This window comes from Bos javanicus, chromosome 5, assembly GCF_032452875.1.
Source record: "Bos javanicus breed banteng chromosome 5, ARS-OSU_banteng_1.0, whole genome shotgun sequence".
Classification (NCBI taxonomy): Eukaryota; Metazoa; Chordata; class Mammalia; order Artiodactyla; family Bovidae; genus Bos; species Bos javanicus.
The window spans coordinates 33,865,501-33,889,257 of NC_083872.1; the positions used below are offsets into that span (position 1 = coordinate 33,865,501).

Here is a 23,757-nt window from a genome sequence, read left to right on the forward strand (position 1 = left end):
ACACTGTTTCCACTGTTTCCCCATCTATTTCCCATGAAGTGGTAGGACTGGATGCCATGATCTTCATTTTCTGAATGTTGAGCTTTAAGCCAACTTTTTCACTCTCCACTTTCACTTTCATCAAGAGGCTTTTGAGTTCCTATTCACTTTCTGCCATAAGGGTGGTGTCATCTGCATATTTGAGGTTACTGATATTTCTCCCGGCAATCTTGATTCCAGTTTGTGTTTCTTCCAGTCCAGCGTTTCTCATGATGTACTCTGCATATAAGTTAAATAAACAGGGTGACAATATACAGCCTTGACATACTCCTTTTCCTATTTGGAACCAGTCTGTTGTTCCATGTCCAGTTCTAACTGTTGCTTCCTGACCTGCATACAGATTTCTCAAGAGGCAGATCAGGTGGTCTGGTATTCCCATCTCTTGAAGAATTTTCCACAGTTTATTGTGATCCACACAGTCAAAGGCTTTGGCATAGTCAATAAAGCAGAAATAGATGTTTTTCTGGAACTCTCTTGCTTTTTCTATGATCCAGTGGATGTTGGCAATTTGATCTCTGGTTCCTCTACCTTTTCTAAAACCAGCTTGAACATCAGGAAGTTCACAGTTCACATATTGCTGAAGCCTGGCTTGGAGAATTTTGAGCATTACTTTACTAGCGTGTGAGATGAGTGCAATTGTGCGGTAGTTTGAGCATTCTTTGGCATTGCCTTTCTTTGGGATTGGAATGAAAACTGACCTTTTCCAGTCCTGTGGCCACTGCTGAGTTTTCCAAATTTGCTGGCATATTGAGTGCAGCACTTTCACAGCATCATGACTAAAGCAATTCATTAAAAAGTTGAGTAGCTGCATAGTGAACTAGTATCAGTCTTAGGACTGCATTGATCCCATCTTTATTTGTGTTTTCTCTGAAAGGACCTTTTGTTTTAGAAACTTGGATTTTGCTTTTACTAATTTAGGTAGAGAGAAATATATATCTATCATGATCTCATTAATCCTCTTCCAATTTTACCAATTTTGACAATTTAATACTTTTATAAAAGATGCTTATATTTATTAAACAAGAATCGATGGAAAAGTGTAATAATGTGAAGATAATCTAGTTTCAACAAGTTTAAAGAGACATCAAAATTATTCTGATGTATTCTAATTTCTTGGTTGTGAAGATCTTTTTGTACAGTTCTTCTGTGTATTCTTGTCACCTCTTCTTAATATCTTCTGCTTCTTTTAGGTCCATACCATTTCTATCCTTTATTGAGCCCATCTTTGCATGAAATGTTCCCTTGGTATCTCTAATTTTCTTGAAAAGATCTCTAGTCTTTCCCATTCTGTTGCTTTCCTCTATTTTTTTTTTTTTTGCATTGATCGCTGAGGAAGGCTTTCTTATCTCTCCTTGCTATTCTTTGGAACTCTGCATTCAGATACTTATAGCTTTCCTTTTCCCGTTGCTTTTTGCTTCTCTTCTTTTCACAGCTTAACTTATATGCAGAGTACATCATGAGAAATGCTGGGATGGAAGAAGCACAAGCTGGAATCAAGATTGCCGGGAGAAATATCAATAACCGCAGATATGCAGATGACACCACCCTTATGGCAGAAAGTGAAGAGGAACTAAAGAGCCTCTTGATCAAAGTGAAAGAGGAGAGTGAAAAAGTTGGCTTAAAGCTCAACATTCAGAAAACAAAGATCATGGCATCTGGTCCCATCACTTTATGGGAAATAGATGGGGAAACAGTGGAAACAGTCAGACTTTATTTTTTTGGGCTCCAAAATCACGGACGGTGACTGCAGCCATGAAATTAAAAGACGCTTACTCCTTGGAAGGAAAGTTATGACCAACCTAGAATAGCATATTCAAAAGCAGAGACATTACTTTGCCAACAAACGTCCGTCTAGTCAAGGCTATGGTTTTTCCAGTAGTCATGTATGGATGTTAGAGTTGGACTGTGAAGAAAGATGAGCACCGAAGAACTGATGCTTTTGAAGTGTGGTGTTGGAGAAGACTCTTGAGAGTCCCTTGGACTGCAAGGAGATCCAACCAGTCCATTCAAAGGAGATCGGTCCTGAGTGTTCTTTGGAAGGAATGATGCTAAAGCTGAAATTCCAGTACTTTGGCCACCTCATGCGAAGAGCTGACTCATTGGAAAAGTCTCTGATGCTGGGAGGGATTGGGGGGCAGGAGGAGAAGGGGACGACAGAGGATGAGATGGCTGGATGGCATCACTGACTGGATGAACACGAGTTTGGGTAAACTTCGGGAGTTGGTGATGGACAGGGAGGCCTGGCGTGCTACAGTTCATGGGGTTGCAAAGAGTCGGACATGATTGACTGACTGAACTGAACTGATGTGTGTGTATGTGTGTTAATGGAGAGTTTTTAATCCTCCTGATTATTATATATCTGCATTATGTGGATGGATTTTTGTTTTGTTTTTTTTTCCTTTTTTTTTTTTTTTAAAGTGCTGAGATGCTGCTGATGCATTAGGTAATGGGAACTGTAAAATAAGACAGTTCTATATATTCACAGTCTGAACAGTGAACCTTACCATTCTGGATAAAGTTAAATTGGGTATATGATAATTTAAAAAGTAATTTGTGTTGCCCGATAAGTTTGTTAAACTGTGGGGCTCAGATATCTACAGGAGAACATTTTCTCCCTTAAAGAATGACAAACGAGCATTAAATAAACAGGAGGTTGTGAACATATTTGTTACACGCATAGGCTTTTTGGAAACAGGAATTTTGTTTAACCTCAGAAAAGTTTCAATGTAAACAGCTTTCCTTAAAATGGTAAGTGGTGCCTTTAACAAGCAGAACTGAAATTGTAGTGCTATTTATTAAATCCTAATTCCTTCTTCATATATACTGAGGATTATGCTTACAGTGGAATCTTGGAGTTGGTGGGAAATGACCACAAAAGACCCCTAGCCATGGTTAAGGGCTGGAAAGCTATCTTCTACACTGCTCTTGCATTAAGTGATTTTTACTGTGAATGACAGGTTTTTCATTTACAACCCTTCCTCAATTTTTTTTTCCTTTATGTCAGATTCAGGTTTGACATCATCAAACCTACAGGAAGTTTAGGGCCACCTACTGAAAGAACGACTCTTTTACAGACTTCAAAATGAGCATGGACATGTATTTCCACATATAGGACAGATACAATAAATGCAACCTTGACTAATGAAGGAACTTAATTGTTAAAAAAAAAAAAAAAAAAACCCACAGAAAAGCTCAACTCACACCACGATATCCTCTGTTGTCGTGGGTCCAGGAAAGCTGGAGCAGGGGCTGGCGGGTCGGGTCCCAGGCTTCACTCTTGGGGGACAGCTGGACAGCTCAGCCCCACCTGGGAGGATGCTTTCGTTGACATCTCAGGTTGCCGCCTGACGATTGGTGGCTGGGGCTGGAAGGGAGGGTCCACAGGAAACGCGACACTGGGGATGCTGCCCCCTATCACATGATGGAAATTTCCACTCTTTAGAAAGGCGAAAAGAAAAGAAAGAAGGGTCTCTCAATCCACCCTTTTCCCCTGGATCCCAATCGGGAGAGGGAAGAAAAAGGCGGGTGAGTGAAGCTGTTTATATTTTCCGTTGACTTAAAGACTTGTCAGTGTGCAAACCTGTGGCTGGATCCCAACTGGGATATGTGTGTGTGTGCGCGCGCGCGCTCGTGTGCGCATGGGGACAGGCACACGTCTGCAGCGTGGTCTCTCAACCTTCTGGGGCTTAGGTCAGGCGTTATGGCTCCTCGTGTCTTGTTGATGGTCCTAAATCCTTATCATTTTCCAAAGGATCCCACTGCGTGTGGGTTACTGCAGGCTAATGACCGGACTGACTAGAAATTAAGTAAACCAGGGCAAACCGAGGTAAAGGGCACAGGCTGGGAAAGCTCCTGTGAGTCTCTATGCCAGGAGAAGTGACTGTGCCAAGGCGGCCTATTCCTGGGGGGGGCTGGCAGTGGTTGGCTTGCGCTGGAACGCCCCGCCCGCGAGCCCGGGTTCCCTGGGTGTTCGAATTTCGAGATGCTTGTTTTGAGACCGCCATCCACAGCCGTGGCGCCGCCGCCTGCCTGGCCAGGGGATCCGAGACCCTCTGGAGGAACTGGCTCCACGTTAGCTAAGGATCGTGCTGGAGAGGTGTTACCCGAGTCGCGGGACCAGTGCCCGCGTCCTCGGGGTGGGGACACTGGATGCAGGACCTAAAATAGACCCATCTTCCCTGACAGCTGGGCCCCCTGGGAGGCCAGCGCGGTTCCCTGGGTCGGGAGTTCGGGCTTGGCCCAGGAAACTCCGGGGAGGCTCCTGTAGGGGAGGAAGAAGGCGAGATCAGCGCTGGATGTGGGGACCGTGGCTGCCGGCGGTGAGCGCGTTCCTTGCCGTCGGACTGAGAAGACTGGGGCGCGCAGAAAACAGGGAAAGAGCGGCGCAGAAAAGCGAGCAGGAAGGACAAGTGGAACCAAGGGAACGGAGAGGGGCCGTCGGGGAAGAGGGTTGAAGTCCAAGGAGGAGGAGAGAAGGAGAGAGCGAAAAGGGTCCAGACCCCGAGAGGGGTGTAGGAGTAGGAAGGAAAATGGAGAAAAGGGAGAGAAAGAATGGAAGGAAGAGAGCGGGGACGCTGGGAGCACCTCGGAGTCCGGGAGAGGAGAGGGGTGAGCGCGGGGACCAGCTCCAGAGCGCCGCGAGGTTCAGGGAGGGGCTCTTCGCACAGGTGGGCGTGCGCCCTAGTGGGCGTTGGCTGGAAGTGGAGAACCGCGCGTCCCCCAGCTTCCCTTAGTGAACCAGCTGGGAAAGGTTGCGAGCGTCCCTTCCATGTGCACCGAACCAGCCCAGGAAGTGGGTACCAGGTTGCCGACTTGGTTAGAGGAACTGGGTAAACTAAACCAGGGATGATCCAGAAATCCCCACCTGCAGTCCTCCGCAGAGCCTTTAAATACCTGGGCCTGATTTCACCGGAGGACGCCAGGTTGGCTCTTGATGTGTATCTCTTAGTGCAAAAGGTGTATTTCTACCTGTCTCAGAGGGATCTTAGACCCTGAGAAGAGAGGAGAAGCGAAGGGTAACCTCTGCTGGAGGTGTAAGAAGACCTGGTCTTGCACTTAACCTCCACCTCCTCCTGGTCAGGTGCCCCATCCCCCAAGGCTGCTGGACCTGCTTTCTTTGTTATTGGTTGGGTAGTGGTGCACTTTGGCACCCTTAAGGAGGGAGTGGCCAGCCTTTCACTATGAATGGTCTGTTTCCCAAATTCCTGATTTCCTATATTCATCTTTATTCGCTCCCTAGGCAGTGCAGACATAAGCATTATGACATCATTATGACTGAATTGTCTTATGTTGTAAAGAGAGGATCCTACACCCAGATCACATTTCCAGGGCCTGGGTTTGTTTCAGCTTTGGTTAAAACTTTTCATTACCTTAACTTTTGCTGGGAGAAGGTGTAAATTCACCTGTGGGTTGGTTTTTTTTTTTTGTCCCCACACTGCAAATAAGTCTCTAAGGAGTGGGTGAGACTGGTGGACTCTCTCATATGGAACACAAGAAATGTTTGTGTGTGTGTGATACAGTCTCAAATTCTAACAAATGAATCTACAGAAAATCTGCGTTTTAGGTAGAAGATTGTAAGCACAGAGACACTGAAGACAGTATCTGATCTCCCCAAGTTACAGAATACCATGGGGTGGCAAAGAGTCAGACATGACTTAGCGACTAAACAACAACACATATGTGTTCAGAGACAGAAAGCTTCTAATGGGCTGATTTTATCACAAAACCTCAAAAAACAGGAAGACTGGGGTAAAGGGATAAATAACTTTCAAGGCTGTGGGCATAGGAGGTCAGCTCTTCTGCCAGAGTATGCAGTGCTAGGTGCCCCAAAGAGGCTAGTTTCTGCTCCATTCATCATAATAATGGCTCACGCATACATATCAATTACTATATTCCCTATATGTTACTAAGTGCTTCTTTTAACATTTGACCCTCATCTGACCCTGGCCTATTGAGCTAGATTCTATTATTCTAGCTATATTATAGATCAAGAAATGGAGATACACAGTGTGGGGGACATAGAACATCTTTGGAAGTTCTGTTTAGGCATTAATTATTCTTAAGTGTACCGAACAATCTTCTTTCACTTTATATTTAATCATAGTCAGAACTAGACAGGTTCTGGAGACCCAAGACTGACTTCTTAGTCTATTAGAGACTAATTCTATCCTAAGAAAGCCAAAAGCAGCTTAAGAATTAATATTTGTCAGACCCAGGACTGGATTTTTTTTTACAAGTGACATTTGAGAAATGCATAACTATGGTTCAGTTCAGTTGCTCATTCGTGTACGACTCTTTGTGACTCATAGACTGCAGCATGCCAGGCCTCCCTGTCCACCACCAACTCCCAAAGCTAGCTCAAACTTATGTCCATTTTGTCAGTGATGCCATCCAACCATCTCATCCTCTGTTGTCCCCTTCTCCTCCTGCCTTCAGTCTTTCCCAGCATCAGAGTCTTTTCCAATGAGTCAGTTCTTCACATCAGGTGGCCAAAGTATTGGAGTTTCACCTTCAGCATCAGTCCTTCCAATGAATATTCAGGACTGATTTCCTTTAGGATTGACTGGTTGGATCTCCTTGTAGTCCAAGGGACTCTCAAGAGTCTTCTCCAACACCACAGTTCAAAAGCATCAATTCTTCAGTGTTCAGCTTTCTTTATACTCCAGCTCTCACATCCATACATGATTACTGGAAAAACCGCATAGCTTTGACTAGATGGACCTTTGTTGGCAAAGTAATGTCTCTGCTTTTGAACATGCTGTCTAGGTTGGTCATAACTTTCCTTCCAAGGAGTAAGCGTTTTTTAATTTCATGGCTGCAGTCACCATCTGCAGTGATTTTGGAGCCCCCCAAAATAAAGTCTGACACTGTTTCCACTGTTTCCCCATCTATTTCCCATGAAGTGATGGGACTGGATGCCATGATCTTCGTTTTCTGAATGTTGAGCTTTAAGCCAACTTTTTCACTCTCCACTTTCACCTTCATCAAGAGGCTTTTTAGTTCCTCTTCACTTTCTGCCATAAGGTTGGTGTCATCTGCATATCTGAGGTTATTGATATTTCTCCCGGCAATCTTGATTCCAGCTTGTGTTTCTTCCAGTCCAGCGTTTCTCATGATGTACTCTGCATATAAGTTAAATAAGCAGGGTGACAATATACAGCCTTGACGTACTCCTTTTCCTATTTGGAACCAGTCTGTTGTTCCATGTCCAGTTCTAACTGTTGCTTCCTGACCTGCATACAAATTTCTCAAGAGGCAGATCAGGTGGTCTGGTATTCCCATCTCTTTCAGAATTTTCCACAGAATACTCCACTGTATAGATATTTGTAATTTCCATTTTACAGAGGAGGAGATTCCAGCTCAGAGAAATTAAGCAAAGAGCCAAGGATCACAGAGATAGTAAGCGACAGGGCTGGCATCAGAACTGTGGTCCCTCCTATGCCAAGGTTCCTGCTTCCTATAAAGACAGCAGTAAGATGAAGACCAGGAGGAGAGCAAAAACTTAAATCAAGAAGCTTAGAGAGGTGTTATACAACAGAATGGGCTGTGAGAAACGGGAGAATGGAGAAAAACAAATCACTTTCACGTGCCTGCTAATCTTCTGGTCTTCTTTCCACTGTTTGTAGTGACCTAATTTCATTCATTCATTCTGCAAACAATCATTGAATATCATTATCCCCCAGGAAGTATTAGGGAGTTTCTTTTCTCCTCGTCTCCCTAACACCTACCAGAGTCCCAGGCGAATACCAGGTGATCAAAAAATGTTTGTTGAGTAGAAGGATGAGTCTAGTGAAGGAAAGAATAAATAAGCAAACAGTTGTGTTAACAGCATGTAAAGGGCCAGGGGAAAAAAATCAGATTTGAGGACTCTGCCACCAAATCTGGCTTAGGAAAGGGGTCAGAGAACATTTCTAGACCAGATGATACCTCAGATGGGTTTTGAAGCAGAAATAAAAGTCAGCCAGGCAAAGAAGTGAAGGAAGTAGGGGAGGATTCTCAACAGAAAGACTGGCCTAAGCAGAGAAAGAAGGTAGAGACCATATGGGGAATTTAAGAGTTCAGTGGAGATTGCTGGGAGGAGGTGAGGGTGGGGGTGGGGATGGGTGGGGATGTGGGGGTTGGGTGAGTATATGGTCTGGGTCCTAACATGCTTTCTCTGCAAATGTCCCATAGCTCTGCCTCTCTCTTGAATGTCGGAAGTGAACTGTGCTAACAGGGAACAAAATGTCTGAATATAATAAGAGTTAGTGATACATTTTATTATTTTATCATTTTATTATGGCCCTATAATAGAGGACTATAACTCTTTATAATGTTAGTGTTTTAAAACCTAAGCTCAGATAGGAAGACCAGACCTTGTTGTCCTCTGTACGGGAAAACCAAATTATTTTTCTTGTTCTCAAGGGGACATTTTATTTTGGTATAGGTACAATCCACATGATCATGAAAAAGACTTCCTAGCTAATGCTTTATTATGCTTTTCTTAAAAGGTAGCTTGGAGGGATGTGGATTTCTCTTCTTATTTTAGTTTTTGTTGATTTTATTTTTCACTTTAGCATGCTAAAGAAGAATCAGAAAGTAAAAAATTTATTAAAAAAATGAAATGAGAAGACAGTAATAAATTTCACTCTCTTATCTCCAAAATAGAGGTTTAAGCCAATTAAAATTCTAGGTTTTGATAGTAGACTTTGAAAACTTAACTCCCAGCATCTCGTTTTTCTTTAGGGATCTTTTATACTAGTTTTTCATTGCAGGTTCAGAGGTCTGCATGCCACTTCACCATTTCCAGACTTGTAAAACACTCACTCACACTGTCATGAGGAAGGGAATTCAAAGAGTGACTGAAACCTATAAGTAATCCCAAACGTAATTTCCATTAACAGATTAAAACCTCCACATTTTAGCATTAGATCCTTGGGTAAGTTTCTTAATCTTTCTGAGTTTCAGTCTCTTTGTCTATAAAATTTGGATCATAATAGAATCAATCTCACGATCTATTAAATGAGTTAACATATGTAAAATTCTAGACCAATGCCTAACACATAAGAAGCGTTTAATATGTGATAGCTCTTATCATTAATGTTACTCCTTCTGTCACCCAAAGCACTGTTTGATGTGTAAACAAATGTCTGTACTAAGTGTTGTTTGATAACGTGTTCTCCTCGAAGTGCTGTAACTACAATGAGGGAAACAGAAGGGAGGCAGTGAAAAGAGGACTAAATAATACTCATGTGGGACAGTCCAGCCCAGATCAGTGTCATTCCCTGTATAATAAGATTGAAATGTTCCCTTATTTCCTGTTGGCTCTTTGCCCCCAGCGCTCCTGATAAATCTAGTGTGTATTCATCATTAAAATGAACATCATGTCTGGTTCCCTTGTTTTCTCTCATTTTTGTCTCTTTTGGTCACTGCTGTCACCCTGGTACCTCACATAGTGTCTGGCGTAAACAGACACTCATGCATGTTTATTGAATGAAGGAAGGAAGGAGGAAAACATGTTCCCTTTTTTTTATTTTTTTATTTTTATTTTATTTTATTTTTTTTTCAGTAAGAAGTTTATTGAGATATAACTCATACACGAAAAAAATGTATCAATTTTAAGTATACAATTCAATGAGTTTCAGTGTATTTGGAAAGTTATGCCACCATCATTACAATCAAATTTGGAACATTTTTATCACCCCTCCCCCCAAAAAAGCCACATACTCATTAGCAGTCATTACCCATTTTCTCACAATCCCTCTGCTGCTGATGCTGCTTAGTCACTTCAGTCGTGTCCGACTCCTGCAACCCCACGGACTGCAGCCTGCCAGGCTCCTCCGTCCATGGGATTGTCCAGGCAAGAGTACTGGAGTCAGTCGCCATGCCCTCCTTTAGGGAATCTCCCCAAACCAGAGATCAAACACAGGTCTTCTGTACTGCAGGCAGATTCTTTACCACTGAGCCACCAGGGAAGCCCCACAACTCTAGTCCTAGGTGAACAATCATCTACTTGCTATATTTACCTATTCCCAACACTTCATTTTGGAGAAGGCAATGGCACTCCACTCCAGTACTCTTGCCTGGAGAATCCCATGCCTTTTTTTTTTAAAAACAATATTTATTCTTCAAATAAACACTTTTTCGTCACAATATTAAAGGCCTTTACAAAATAAATCTGCATTGTGAATAATCAATATAAATATTTTAAAATTAAATTATTTTTTCATTGTGTTTCATTGCACATAAGGAAACACACAGGTTTGAGAGTCAGGGCATGTGGATATGAATCCTGGCGCCATCACAGAGTTGGGCTTCCTGGATTTGGATCTTGGCTCCATCCTTCTGACTTCTCAGGTTTAAATTCTGGCTCCCTTACTTTCTACCTGAGCCACACTGAGCAAGTCACTTAACCTGACTGCTTCATTCTCTTTATCTGTAAAGTGAGTGAAACAGTTCCTATTTCAGAAGGATTTTATGAGAATTAAATGAGTTAGTTTATTCAGAAGCATATTTGGCACTTTGTAAGCATTAGAGGTGTTTGTTAACAGTTAAAAGAAACTCTTTATTTCCAGGTAGGTATAGTAAAAGTACCTGTGTTACAGAATTAATTAGACAATACTGCACGATACATATTAATAACGATAAACACCCCCAAATGTTACTGTTGCTACTGCTATTGTATTTCTGTTTTATGGGGAGGAGCTGGAGCCCTGCCCGTAGCCTTTCCATTCTTGGTTCATTGAAAGTCTTATTGATTCTACCTTACATTTCCTCCCCACTCTGTGTGTTCTTGCTGTTATTTTTCCTTGCGTCATTCGTGCCTTTTACACCTCATACTCCTCAAGACCAGGACTTTACTCTTTGTTTTGGCATAATTTTATAACATTGGGTACATTCACAGTACTATAAAAATGTTAAATGAGAAAAAGAAAAAAAGGTGTAATTCACCAGGAGGCAACTTTGGCCAAAAGCTGATCAGGCTGCTGTGTTCGCAGTGTTGGTACTTGGTGAGGGCTGCCCAGCAGCTTCTCCAGGGGCAACTGGTGGTTCACAGGTAACGCTCAGGTCCCGCCGGCTCGTGGGGAGCATGAGCTGGGTCGCTATGCACAGGGAGGACCGCAGAAGGCCACCGCCTGGGGTTGCCACATCGTTCACAGGTTTGCCTGCTTTGCCATTAATACAACTTCACTAGAAAGATCAGGCTAATAAGTCAGGCAAACTTGGAGGGAGACATAGCAAAGAACTGAAAAAGGTGGGGAGAGAGAGGCATTCTTTACAGGGAGAGGCTACGGTGAAGAAATGTTTCCTGCATGCTACATGGGGCTACATGCTATGGTCTTATTTTCTGGAATTTTTCCAAAGGGGACAGAGGAATATGGTACCTGGATGCAGAATGTTCTTATAGACCAAACGACCAAACCGACCTTGATTGTTGGTGGGATCCAACTAAAGGGGTTTGTGCTTCCACCCTCACTTTGTGCATTCCTGGAAAACAGATGGTTCAGAGCTCTGCAGAAATGGAGGCCGCTGTGACAGCCCCGAGAACACAGTTCAGCACAATTTTATTTCTTCTTGCCTTTGAAGCAGCTCTTTAGTGACAGCACACCTTTGAAAAAGATCTGATACTTTTTTGGCATCGTTAGCTATGCTGTATTTATACTTGCTGTGCAGAGGAGTCCGCACTGTTGGTTGATTTGTATAAATTTATAATTGCTTTAGCCATTATAGTTTCACAGGAAGTTGCAAAGTTAACACAGAGAGACCCCATGTACCTTTCAAAGCTAGTTTCCTCCAGTGGTTACCTGGGACATAATTTTCTTACAATATCAAGGCCAGGAAAGTGACATCGGTGCAATATGTGTATATATTTTCCGTGTCATTTTATCACATGCACAGATTTATGCAACCACATCACAACCAAGAGACAGAGCTTCCATGCTACCGAGATGAAGAACCTTTGTAGTCACACCCTCCTCTTTCTCTCTGCCCTTGGCAAACAGCTATTTTCCATCTCTTTATTTATTTTTATCATTTTGAGGATGTTACATAAAAGAAATCATAGTGTATGGGATCTTTTGTGGGATCAATTTTTTTTTCACTTGGTATAATGCTCTTGAGAGTCATTCAAGTTGTTGTATCCATGCATGCATGCGTGCTAAGTCACTTCAGTTGTGTCCAACTCTTTGCAACCCTATGGACCATATCCCAACAGGCTCCTCTGTCCATGGGATTCTCCAGGCAAGAATACTGGAGTGGGTTGCCATGCCCTCCTTCAGGGGATCTTCCTGACCCAGAGATCAAAACTGCATCTCTTTTGTCTCCTGCATTGGCTGGTGGGTTCTTTACCACTAGCACCACCTGGGAAATGGGTTGTTGTATTCATAGTTGATCATAGTGATCACGATGGTGTGATCACTGACCTAGAGCCAGACATCCTGGAATGTGAAGTCAAGTGGGCCTTAGAAAGCATCACTACGAACAAAGCTAGTGGAGGTGATGGAATTCCAGTTGAGCTATTCCAAATCCTGAAAGATGATGCTGTGAAAGTGCTGCACTCAATATGCCAGCAAATTTGGAAAACTCAGTAGTGGCCACAGGACTGGAAAAGGTCAGTTTTCATTCCAATCCCGAAGAAAGGCAATGCTAAAGAATGCTCAAACTACCACACAATTGCACTCATCTCACACGCTAGTAAAGTAATGCTCAAAATTCTCCAAGCCAGGCTTCAGCAATATGTGAACCGTGAACTTCCTCATGTTCAAGCTGGTTTTAGAAAAGGTAGAGGAACCAGAGATCAAATTGCCAACATCTGCTGGATCATAGAAAAAGCAAAAGAGTTCCAGAAAAACATCTATTTCTGCTTTACTGACTATGCCAAAGCCTTTGACTGTATGGATCACAATAAACTGTGGAAAATTCTGAAAGAGATGGGAATACCAGACCACCTGATCTGCCGCTTGAGAAATTTGTATGTAGGTCAGGAAGCAACAGTTAGAACTGGACATGGAACAACAGACTGGTTCCAAATAGGAAAAGAAGTTCGTCAAGGCTGTATATTGTCACCCTGCTTATTTAACTTCTATGCAGAGTACATCATGAGAAACGCTGGACTGGAAGAAGCACAAGCTGAAATCAAGATTGCCGGGAGAAATATCAATAACCTCAGATATGCAGATATCACCAACCTTATGGCAGAAGTGAAGAAGAACTCAAAAGCCTCTTGATGAAGGTGAAAGTGGAGAGTGAAAAAGTTGGCTTAAAGCTCAACATTCAGAAAACGAAGATCATGGCATCCGGTCCCACCACTTCATGAGAAATAGATGGGGAAACAGTGGAAATAGTGTCAGACTTTATTTTTCTGGGCTCCAAAGTCACTACAGATGGTGACTGCAGCCATGAAATTAAAAGACGCTTACTCCTTGGAAGGAAAGTTATGACCAACCTAGATAGCATATTCAAAAGCAGAGACATTACTTTGCCAACAAAGTTTCATCTAGTCAAGGCTATGGTTTTTCCTCTGGTCATGTATGGATGTGAGAGTTGGACTATGAAGAAGGCTGAGCGCCGAAGAATTGATGCTTTTGAAGTGTGGTATTGGAGAAGACTCTTGAGAGTCCCTTGGACTGCAAGGAGATCCAACCAGTCCATTCTGAAGGAGATCAGCCCTGGGATTTCTTTGGAAGGAATGATGCTAAAGCTGAAACTCCAGTACTTTGGCCACCTCATGCGAAGAGTTGACTCATTGGAAAATACTCTGATGCTGGGAGGGATTGGGGGCAGGAGGAGAAGGGGACGACAGAGGATGAAATGGCTGGATGGCATCACTGACTCAATGGACTTGAGTCTGAGTGAACTCCAGGAGTTGGTGATAGACAGGGAGGCCTGGCATGCTGAGATTCATGGGGTCGCAAAGAGTCAAACATGACTGAGCGACTGATCTGATCTGATTCATAGTTGGGGCCTTTCTATTGGCAAGTAGTATTCCAATTGTTTGACTGTACTTACTCGTATATTTTTGTATTTTTTCCTCTCACTTGATATACTTATTTAGAACTTTAGTTGGATTAAAGAGGTGCTGAAGGAACTTGATGACGTGAAATGTGAAGGTAAAATTTGAATGTTTCTCTTAAAAATGACATTTGTATGGTAGGGCAAAAAGGTGTACGAACTACATCTCCATTTAAGATGGAGGTCATTGGAGGGATGGAAAGGAGAAAAGGAATAGGGCAGAGAAAGTATGTCTTCAGACAGTAAGTTCTAAAATCTAGAATCTGTTAAAATTTCCACACCCATTTAATAATCTATTCTGTGATTTTACATTTAGTCTAGACAACTCCAATTTCTTGAAACTAACAAAAACAAAGCCTCTGTAGTAGGAAATCCCCTGCCAGTTTATGCTCAGTCACATAGCTGATAACTCAGGGACAGACACATGACTGGAAATGCCAGCAAATGGCACTTTAGTTTGACAGGGTCACTGAGAGTCAAAATAGCATCTTTGGCCCCAGGGCAACTATCAAGGGTCCAGAGACAGTCAGTGTTACCTTACTCTGCTTCATCCCTCCGGCCAATGGGAGGAGCATCCCCTAGAGGTCACTTAAGTGTTAAGAGAGGATGTTACCGCTCACCTGAATGCCCACAAACCTGGACGCTGGTGGCTGTAATGAGTAAGGGAGTGCATCACTTCTGTAGGACTGGAAGAGGTAAGCTTGGCCCCTCCATCAGTCAGCACCTAATTAGGCAACTTCCCACCCTAATACTACCATGCCTCCAAGCAGAGGAAAGAAAGAAATATCCACTACGATCTGAAAGTGTAAATACTCCTTTAAGTTTTTAGAATTTTACATTATGGGCTTTCTGAGTCACAACAATTCACAACATAACACTATCACTCAGGAACCCTGACTAGAAGAAAGTTTAACTGAAGGCATTGCCCACTAAATCTCCATTTTAATGCTTTATGTTACCAGAAAAATATTTCTTATCCCACATCCTCTGCCTGAGGATGGAAGGTAGATACAGGATGCTCGTTCCAAAGCCTAAAACATAGAAAGGACCAGGCATGTCATAGCTAAAATAACTTATAACGTCTTTGATAGGCAAATCTGCTTTTCTGAATCTTTCAAAATGAAATAGAATTGTTTGTACTGTCTTTATGATTTATTTTTATTTTGTGTAAATGTTAGATATCTCATATTGATTTACAGGCTGTTCTTCTGGGTCACGTCTCCTGTGTTTGGACCACATGGTCACAGCATGTGGTAGGGCAGTTAACTCAACCCTGCAATCTTGAAGGAGCCAACACTTGGCTGTCAATGGGAAGACTGAACAAAAGGCCCACTGAATGTAGTTTACTTTTCTTATATTAATGCTGTTTACTTATGTGACTAATGATGACAGTCATTGGCGTAGGGGGGCAGACACAAAATATAAGCACATACATAAACTGTGGTTCCCAGCACTGTAGTGATTTTTTTTAAGGGGTGATGGGGAGGTTGTTTGTTTTCGAATTTTTGTTCTTTAAAGAAAAGAAGTAGAGCTTTTCTGAAAGAAAAATAAAATATAAATACTGCATGTATTATATTAATGTACATAGAAATCAAGTACTAGCTGTACAGTTACTTTCAAACAATGTTGTAACCCTATAGCAGTATCCACGCTTTGAAGAATGAAACAAAATCCAATGCTTTACATTACTTTTTATACTAGAATTACAGAATGTTCAAACTCCTTAACTGGTGGTCAAGGCCAACCTCAGACAGACTCTGCACGAACATTACATTTGAGATAAAGTAGACTGTAGTCATTTTGCTTTTTTGGGTCCAAACTTCTGAAACCATTACTCCTGCCTGGACCCCTCTCACCTCGGAAGCCATACCATTTTTCCTCCATGACACCTGCTCTATTTGCCCCAACTCTCTTGCTGAGCCCTCCAGTTTAGGTCCATTACTTGGTGACAGGGACCCTATTAGAAATAGTGTTCAACATGGAGTAGGTACTCCATGGACATTGAACTGGATTCTGCAGTCAGACATGGGGGTATGCATGTCCTGCTCAGCCAGTCCTTCACCAGCTTTGGTCTTTGGATAAGTTACTCCATCTTTTTGATCATCAGTTGCCCCACGTGAAAAATGGGGAGATAATATGGCATCATCAACTCAGTGAACATAAATGTGAGCAAACTCCAGGAGAGAGTGAAGGACAGGGAAGGCTGGCGTGGTGCAATCCACAGGGTCACAAAGAGTCAGACACGACTTAACGACTGAACAAGAACAAAGGTTAGGATATTACTGACTTGATACAAGTCCCTGGCATAATGTTGGGCTGTCATGAATATGTTTATTACTAGTGAGAACTTAAATAAGAGATTTCAGACTTTACAAAATTAACAGGATAATGATGTGAGTGGAGGATGAAGAAAACTTGATTGTTTAGACTTCTCTGCATCTTTCAACCCTAATCGATATCACAAGGAGGAACAGAGTCCCTCTCTGCCTGTCAGCAAGGAAGAGAGAGTCTCCAGTGGCCCACCCACTGAGACTGGATACAAACAAATGGAAACAGAATGATTCTTCCCTTCTTAAATCTATGGATATAGGTGTGGTTTGGCACAGATTTTAGTTTTAGTAAGAAATAATCAAGTGATGGATGAATTTTTATAAAGAAGGGAACAAATCCTAGATATTAGCTACAAAGAGTAATTAAAATAGTCTCATGATGAATCATCTATCCTTGAAGCTATTCACAAACACAACCTGTAGCCTCAGACAAGTGAAAATTTCCATGAATTAACTGGTTATTCGAGCTACATAATACCAAATTATTAGAGTTCTAATGCTTCCCTACAAATTGGTTGATATTTTACTGAAGCATGGCTTCAATCAAATCAAGGGCATAACTATTAGCTCTTTTTCTGGTTACACTTATGTCTAAACAAACTCCTTTTGTGTTTTGAATTACAGACCTAAAAAGGATGTGTTTAGACCATAGCATGCAATTACAAACAGAACAGCTATACTTTAAATAAATAGCAAAATATACTGAGTCTGGAATAAAGGGTCCCATACAAATTTTGACTTTTTCCTATTTAGGGCCACACCGTAAATAATTACTCTTTTATTAAGTGGTTGAAACTCTATTGGAACAACTCTAGAGTTGTTTCAGAATAACAACATCTTCTAAAGGAGTTCTCAATATTAGGTGAAGTGCACATATGTACATGGATCTGTACAAATTTCACAGTCACAGAGGAAGAACATTTGCTCAAAAGTCTCCTTAGTCTAACTAAGGATATGGAAAGTGAAAAGTGAAGTCGCTCAGTCGTATCCGACTCTTTGCAACCCCATGGACTGTAGCCTATCAGGCTCCTCCGTTCATGGGATTTTCCAGGCAAGAGTGCTGGAGTGAATTGCCATTTCCTTCTCCAGGGGATCTTTCCGACCCAGGAATCGAACCCCGGTCTCCTGCATCGCAGGCAGACGCTTTACCGTCTGAGCCACCAGGAAAACCTCTGTTAAATGACTGAGGAATACAGTGTTCTGATTAAGGGGAAATTGTACCTTCTATGGATTGCTGATTTTCAAAGAATTAGAACATAGCAAGATTCATTTTAAAATCACAGTCTTATCAAATGTAATTTAATCTTTCAATGTTTCAGAGTGCCCTGGGCTCACCATCATGAACTTCATCTGTAATGGCCAAATTCAAAGGTGCCAGTTAATAGAAATTTCTGGTTGGTTGAAGAACTTTACAGTGTCTTCCTTCTGCTTTTAAACTTCTTGGAGAAATATCAAGGGAAATACATGTAGTAGTTCTGAACTAGGAAACTTAACCATGTTTAACATGGAAATCTCTAACATATTTCAAAGTAGAGAATGATATTCTGTAACTCTATCTAACTTCAACAATTGTTAATACTTGTCTGTTGCATTTCACCTATACCCAAGCCTTTCCTCCCTGCTGCTGCTAAGTCACTTCAGTCGTGTCCGACTCTGTGCGACCCCATAGACGGCAGCCCACCAGGCTCCCCCATCCCTGGGATTCTCCAGGCAAGAACACTGGAGTGGGTTGCCATTTCCTTCTCCAATGCATGAAAGTGGAAAGTCAAAGTGAAGTCACTCAGTTGCATCTGACTCTTAGAGACCCCATGGATTGCAGCCTACCAGGCTCCTCCGTCCATGGAATTTGCCAGGCAAGAGTATTGGAGTGGGGTGCCATTGCCTTCTCCATAATCATTACCAGGTTATTTCTAAGCAGATCTCAGTCATCATACCATTTGGTCCATACATGATTCAGGATGTATCTCAAAAAGATAAGAAGTCTTTAAAAATAGCTAAAATGTCATCACACCTTAAGTAAACCAATGTTTCCTTAATATTATCAAATATTCAGGCAGTGTTCAAATACCTGATTCTCTCTTTTGTTTTACCCTTACTGTGTTTGAATCTGAATGAAACAGGTGAACACACTCATTGGTTGATATTTCTCCTAAGTCTGTTTTAACCCAGAGGTTCAACCACACTTTATCTCTCTCTTTTTTTAACCTCATGTAATTTATTTGATGATAAATCCCAATCATATGTCTGATAGAATTTTCAATATTCTGAATTTTGTTAATTTATACAACCTTAAAAATGTCACCCTAAAACTCTAATCTTCTGCCTTCTTCAATCTAACTCTTGTAAATTGCTTCTGTTTTGAAGAAAAATTGCACTTTGTTGTCATTTCTTTGCCTGTTTGCTTGAGGGTCCTGTCCTGCCGGCTACATTTTGTGCAGTTTTGCACAAATATCCTTCCTCATAGTATCTGTAATTTACTGAACATTTCTTCCAGATAGAATCTGGCCAACCTGGAGTGCCCTTTCAGTATGGTTTCAAAATGTGTATTGATCTACTAACCCAGGTGCTTGCTCAACTTTCTCTAAGATTGCAAGACATCACCAGTAAATAGTAGGGGTTGTTTTGATTTTAAAAGCTCTGCTATGTGACTGCATTTTTAGAAGCGTACTTTTCTATTACTGATACACAAAGATATGTTTACTTGGAAGTTAACATATTTGGGATTTGCCTTAAAATAATGGAGTGGTTGTTTACACATAATGAGATTAACCCTGGCTAATAATTGTTGAAGCTGATAGTGCATATATGTAAGGTTTCTGTATATTATTCCACCAACATTTGTATAACTTTGAAATATTCCTTAGTAAGAAATAAAGATGAAATACAGTATATAAGCTAAGTTATGTAATGAAACATTCCATTTTGGGAAACTTTATTGCCAAGGACACTTAAAAAATCATCTAGACCTACAGGGGTGGGATTGGGGCATAGGTTCAAAAGGGGGGAGATATAAATATACTTATGGCTGATTCACATAAATATACTTATGACTGATTCACTTTGTTGCACAGAAGAAAACAGCACAGCATTGTAAAGCAGTTATCCTCCAATTTAAAAACGTCATGTCTAAGGAACAATGCACTTTGGTTTGTCTAAAAACAAGTTAGTTTTCAAGTTAAAAAAATCAATATTAAATAATATTTAAATAAAATGGAGAAATGGGGTTGGAGCGATTGAAAATGTGACTTGTGCAGAGGTGATTCATTGGTTTTGTGATGTGACTAAGCTGCCTTCTTTAACGCTCTAGTGTGGTGGAACCCATCAACATGCCCCTACAGTCTACCAATAGTCGACAAAAGACTCCCCGAAGAGGAATGACCCAAACCCTTTGATTATCCCATAAGAGAAGATGCTCAGATGGATTATGACAGTCATACTTATAAGCTTTCCCTGCTATTATGCCAGATGAGAATTCAGGTTTTATTTTCCAAGGTGAAGGTCAAAAGCAAAACTTTCCCAAAACCTATCAACATTTAACTTTAGTTTGATTTCCCTTTGTTCTATTTGTTGAAAAGGTAAGAGAATTAACACCTTATGCTTATATTAGCCATATATACTAGAAAATACTTTTCAAAGGACATTTAGCTTCTATTCATAATAAGTTTCTATTATCTCATTAAGTAATTGATTTTGTTGTTTAGTCACTAAGTCGTGTCTGACTCTTTTTGACCCCATGGGCTATAACCCTCTAGGCTCCTCAGTCCATTGGATTTCTCAGGCAAGAATACTGGAGTGATTGCCATTTCCTACTCCAGGGGATTTTCCAGACCCAGGGGTCAAACCTGCATCTCCAGCATTGGCAGGCAGATTCTTTACCACTGAGCCACCAGGGTAAATAATAGTTAATTTTTTGTTATAATCTGCTATGCAACAGCAAAATTTAAGATTCTAGGGACATTTTCATGGGCAAAAGGTGAGGAGTTGGAATTTAACTGTATTTATCATCATCAATTTAAAATATGTAATAATATCATTGGTGATATTTTTACTTATATGAGTGTAAAAGTATTTTGCAGATTCACTCAGGCTTGGCCCTAACCCTGTAAAACATATCTTCCCTTAAGATATTGAATTATGCAACCTGGAATTCTCCTCTCATGGACTTTTCAGAAGTTTAATGCTCTCAATTGGTGAGAAGTTATTCTATACCCAGATTCCTCAATCCCTCTGAGCTATTGCTTTCTACCTACTTACTTTTTAAGAATTTTGATCTGAATTGAAATAAAAAGCTAACTTGTGTCTCTTTGTAATTCTTTCAATAAAACTAATATAGGTATATGTCCTCAGTTTCTAGATTTATTAAGTTTTATTAAAAAATTAGAAAAAATGATTCAATAACCTATGTGAATACATTGTGAATATTTTTTTTTTATTCCTTTATTCTCTACCAAAATTAAGTGAGAAAAATAGATGGAGGCAACCCACTTTTGAATAGGGAAAGCATGGAAATAGTCAAGTGTGTTGGGCTTCAAATTTCATGGGGTTTAAGCCAACAAATATACTAAATATTGAGGCCAAAGGAAGGCCCAGTCACCTGCTCTCCTGACAATAAAGCACAAATCACTTTTTCAGCATAAAAAGAGAAGGAATGTTTTTTACTTGTTCTTTAAAAAGATATAGAGTGGGTTTTTTCAGGCTCTACAATGTTCACTTTTAACAAATAAACTTGAAAACAAAATGTCAAATGTCATGGAAAATAAAAATAAGACATTATATTTACAAATCATGTATTTTTTGTAAAATGATAGCCATTAACTCAAATTCTTACACTGCTGTGTCTGTCTTCTTTGCCAGATTCACTGTTATATATCCAAATACACCACAACTTTCAGATTTCTTTTTTAAAAAATAATAGTGGTAGCAATAATAGGTACTTAGAAACAGTCTAAGTATTTAAAAATATTCTTATGGTTCCATATAAAAATGTTATTACTATACACATTTCCATTTTGCAGAATATCTAATCTGTACTTGGACAACTAGCATATTTTTGTATGTTTCTTTAAAAAAAAAAAAAAGGTTCTCCTTATCTTAGAAACACATATAGGCTTTGTGTTGCAATGGTTGCTATGGCAAATTTGTATATTTTAATAAATACCAGACCAGAGTAAACAGACATCACAGCAGGCAGAGGTAGCTGGAAGCATCGAGAGCATGTCAGTATTTCTCTTATGAATATATATGTTTTCAGGGTTTCCTATGTTTGAAATGTTAACTCCAAGGCAAGTTAACACAAGACAATGAATGCTAATGCTTAAAAGGCTGACTTTTATTTTTAATTAATTAATTTAATTGGAGGCTAATTACTTTACAATATTGTGGTGGTTTTTGCCATACATTGACATGAGTCAGCCAGGGGTGTACATGCGTCCCCCATCCTGGACCCCCCTCCCACCTCCCTCCCCATCCCATCCCTCAGGGTCATCCCAGTGAACCAGCCCTGAGTGCCTTGTCTCATGCGTCGAACCTGGACTGGTGATTTGTTTCACATATGGTAATATACATGTTTCAATGCTATTCTCTCAAAGGAGCCCACGAAAGGAAGTTATTTCTCCTGGGGATCTGTGAATATTGCAAATAACAAAAGTTTGGAGGCTATTCCTGGAATGTTTGCTAGTAGGCCGAGGAATTAAATTTGCCACCTGGTTTTCAGCCAAGAATACAGAATGAAATGTTTATGGAAGAGCATAGTGGGCTACAATCCGTGGGGTCACAAAGAATTGGACACGACTGAGTGACTTCACTTAGTACATGATAATTGCTCTTCTGAGTCAAAAATAATCTACTGTTTAAGAGGGTTCTCATAAAAACATTAAATTCCTAGGCTATTTCATATGGTTCAAGTACTTAAAAATATACAACCAACAGCAACAACTAACATTTGCTTACTTCTATAGAGGTGGCGCTAGTGGTAAAGAATCTGCCTCCATATGCAGGAGATATAAGAGACTGAGGGTTCAATCTCTGGGTTGGGAAGATCCCCTGGAGGAGGGCAGGGCCACCCACTCCAATATTCTTGCCTGGAAAATCCGATGGGCAGAGGAGCCTGGCATATATCTGTACATATATGATCTCATTTGTGGAAAAGTAAGTAACAAATGCATATATCTTCTTTAATAAGTTACTGTGTTCAGTTCAGTTGCTCAGTTGTGTCCGACTCTTTGTGACCCCATGAACTGCAGCATGCCAGGCCTCCCTGTCCATCACCAACTCTTGGAGTCCACCCAAACCCACGTCTGTCGAGTTGGTGATGCCATCCAACCATCTCATCCTCTGTCGTCCCCTTCTCCTCCTGCCCTCAATCTTGCCCAGCATCAGGGTCTTTTCAAATGAGTCAGCTCTTTGCATTAGGTGGCCAAAGTATTGGAGTTTCAGCTTCAACATCAGTCCTTCAAATGAACACCCAAAGTTACTGTGTTCCTTGCAAAAATAAGAACAAAAAAGAAGGAAAAAGCAATATAATAGAAAATAAAATGTCTTAATTTATCAGTCTATCTAAGATACAAAACAAAGACCATTTCCATTTGATCCATAGAGCTATACACAGAGATCGAGATAGGTGCTTTTTAACTTTTTATAAATAGAATCTCTGAAAAGTTATTCCTCCCCTACCAAATCTGCTCAATGTAGGCATACTATCTGATGTACAATTATTCTCAAATATAATTTTAGTGGTCACAACAGAGAATAACTAAGTATGATTAGATGAGATAATGCAAAGCTTTGAAAGAAAATTGTTTCTTAAGCATTTGCGGTGGAAACTCAGGAGGCCATATGACTGCATCTGTTTCTACACTTTGAAAATGACCTGTACGTATACCTAGACATTCCTCATGGGTAGGTCTAAATTTGGTGACAATGCATATGGAAACTGAACACTTTTATTCACTAAAATCCTAGAAAAAAATAAAAAGAGTCTCATATTTTTCATTTTAGCTGGAGTGAGAAGACATCTAAATATGTGTTTCATCTCTTTGCCACATACTTCTAAATCCTTATATTAGTGCAGTAAATACTATCTATACCAGATATAAAAGAAATATTTAAGCTGTATTTCCTATGACAAATACATGACCAAAAAACATGGAGAAAAATCTTTGGGAGATACTTTCAACAACTCACTGCAGTCTCATTTTTTTTTCTGTTTCATATTGTAGCTCTCTCTCCTGTTGATGCTTTTCATAATCGGGCATGGGAGTGATAAAAATCTTGTTTACTTAACAATTGCCCCAGGAAAACCAGTCTACATGGTGACACATTGGACAATGAGCAATACAACAGACTAGTTATTGTTATCCTACCACCAAATGGGCAGATTTAAAAAACAACTAAATTTATC

General features: G+C 40.6%; 1 protein-coding gene across 2 annotated transcripts in view; it reads left to right on the forward strand.

Annotated features, from left to right (window-relative positions):
• The first annotated feature begins 3,259 nt into the window (after nt 1-3,259).
• The window catches only part of SLC38A4 (solute carrier family 38 member 4), an 84,381-nt gene continuing 63,883 nt past the window's right edge, over nt 3,260-23,757 (forward strand). The window contains exon 1 of one of the 2 annotated variants that reach the window (XM_061416363.1): nt 3,260-3,564. The gene's annotated coding sequence lies outside the window, so the exon portion shown is untranslated. Of the gene's footprint in view, nt 3,565-21,515; nt 21,575-23,757 lie in introns of those variants that run through there. The other variant, XM_061416364.1, reaches the window with a different exon arrangement.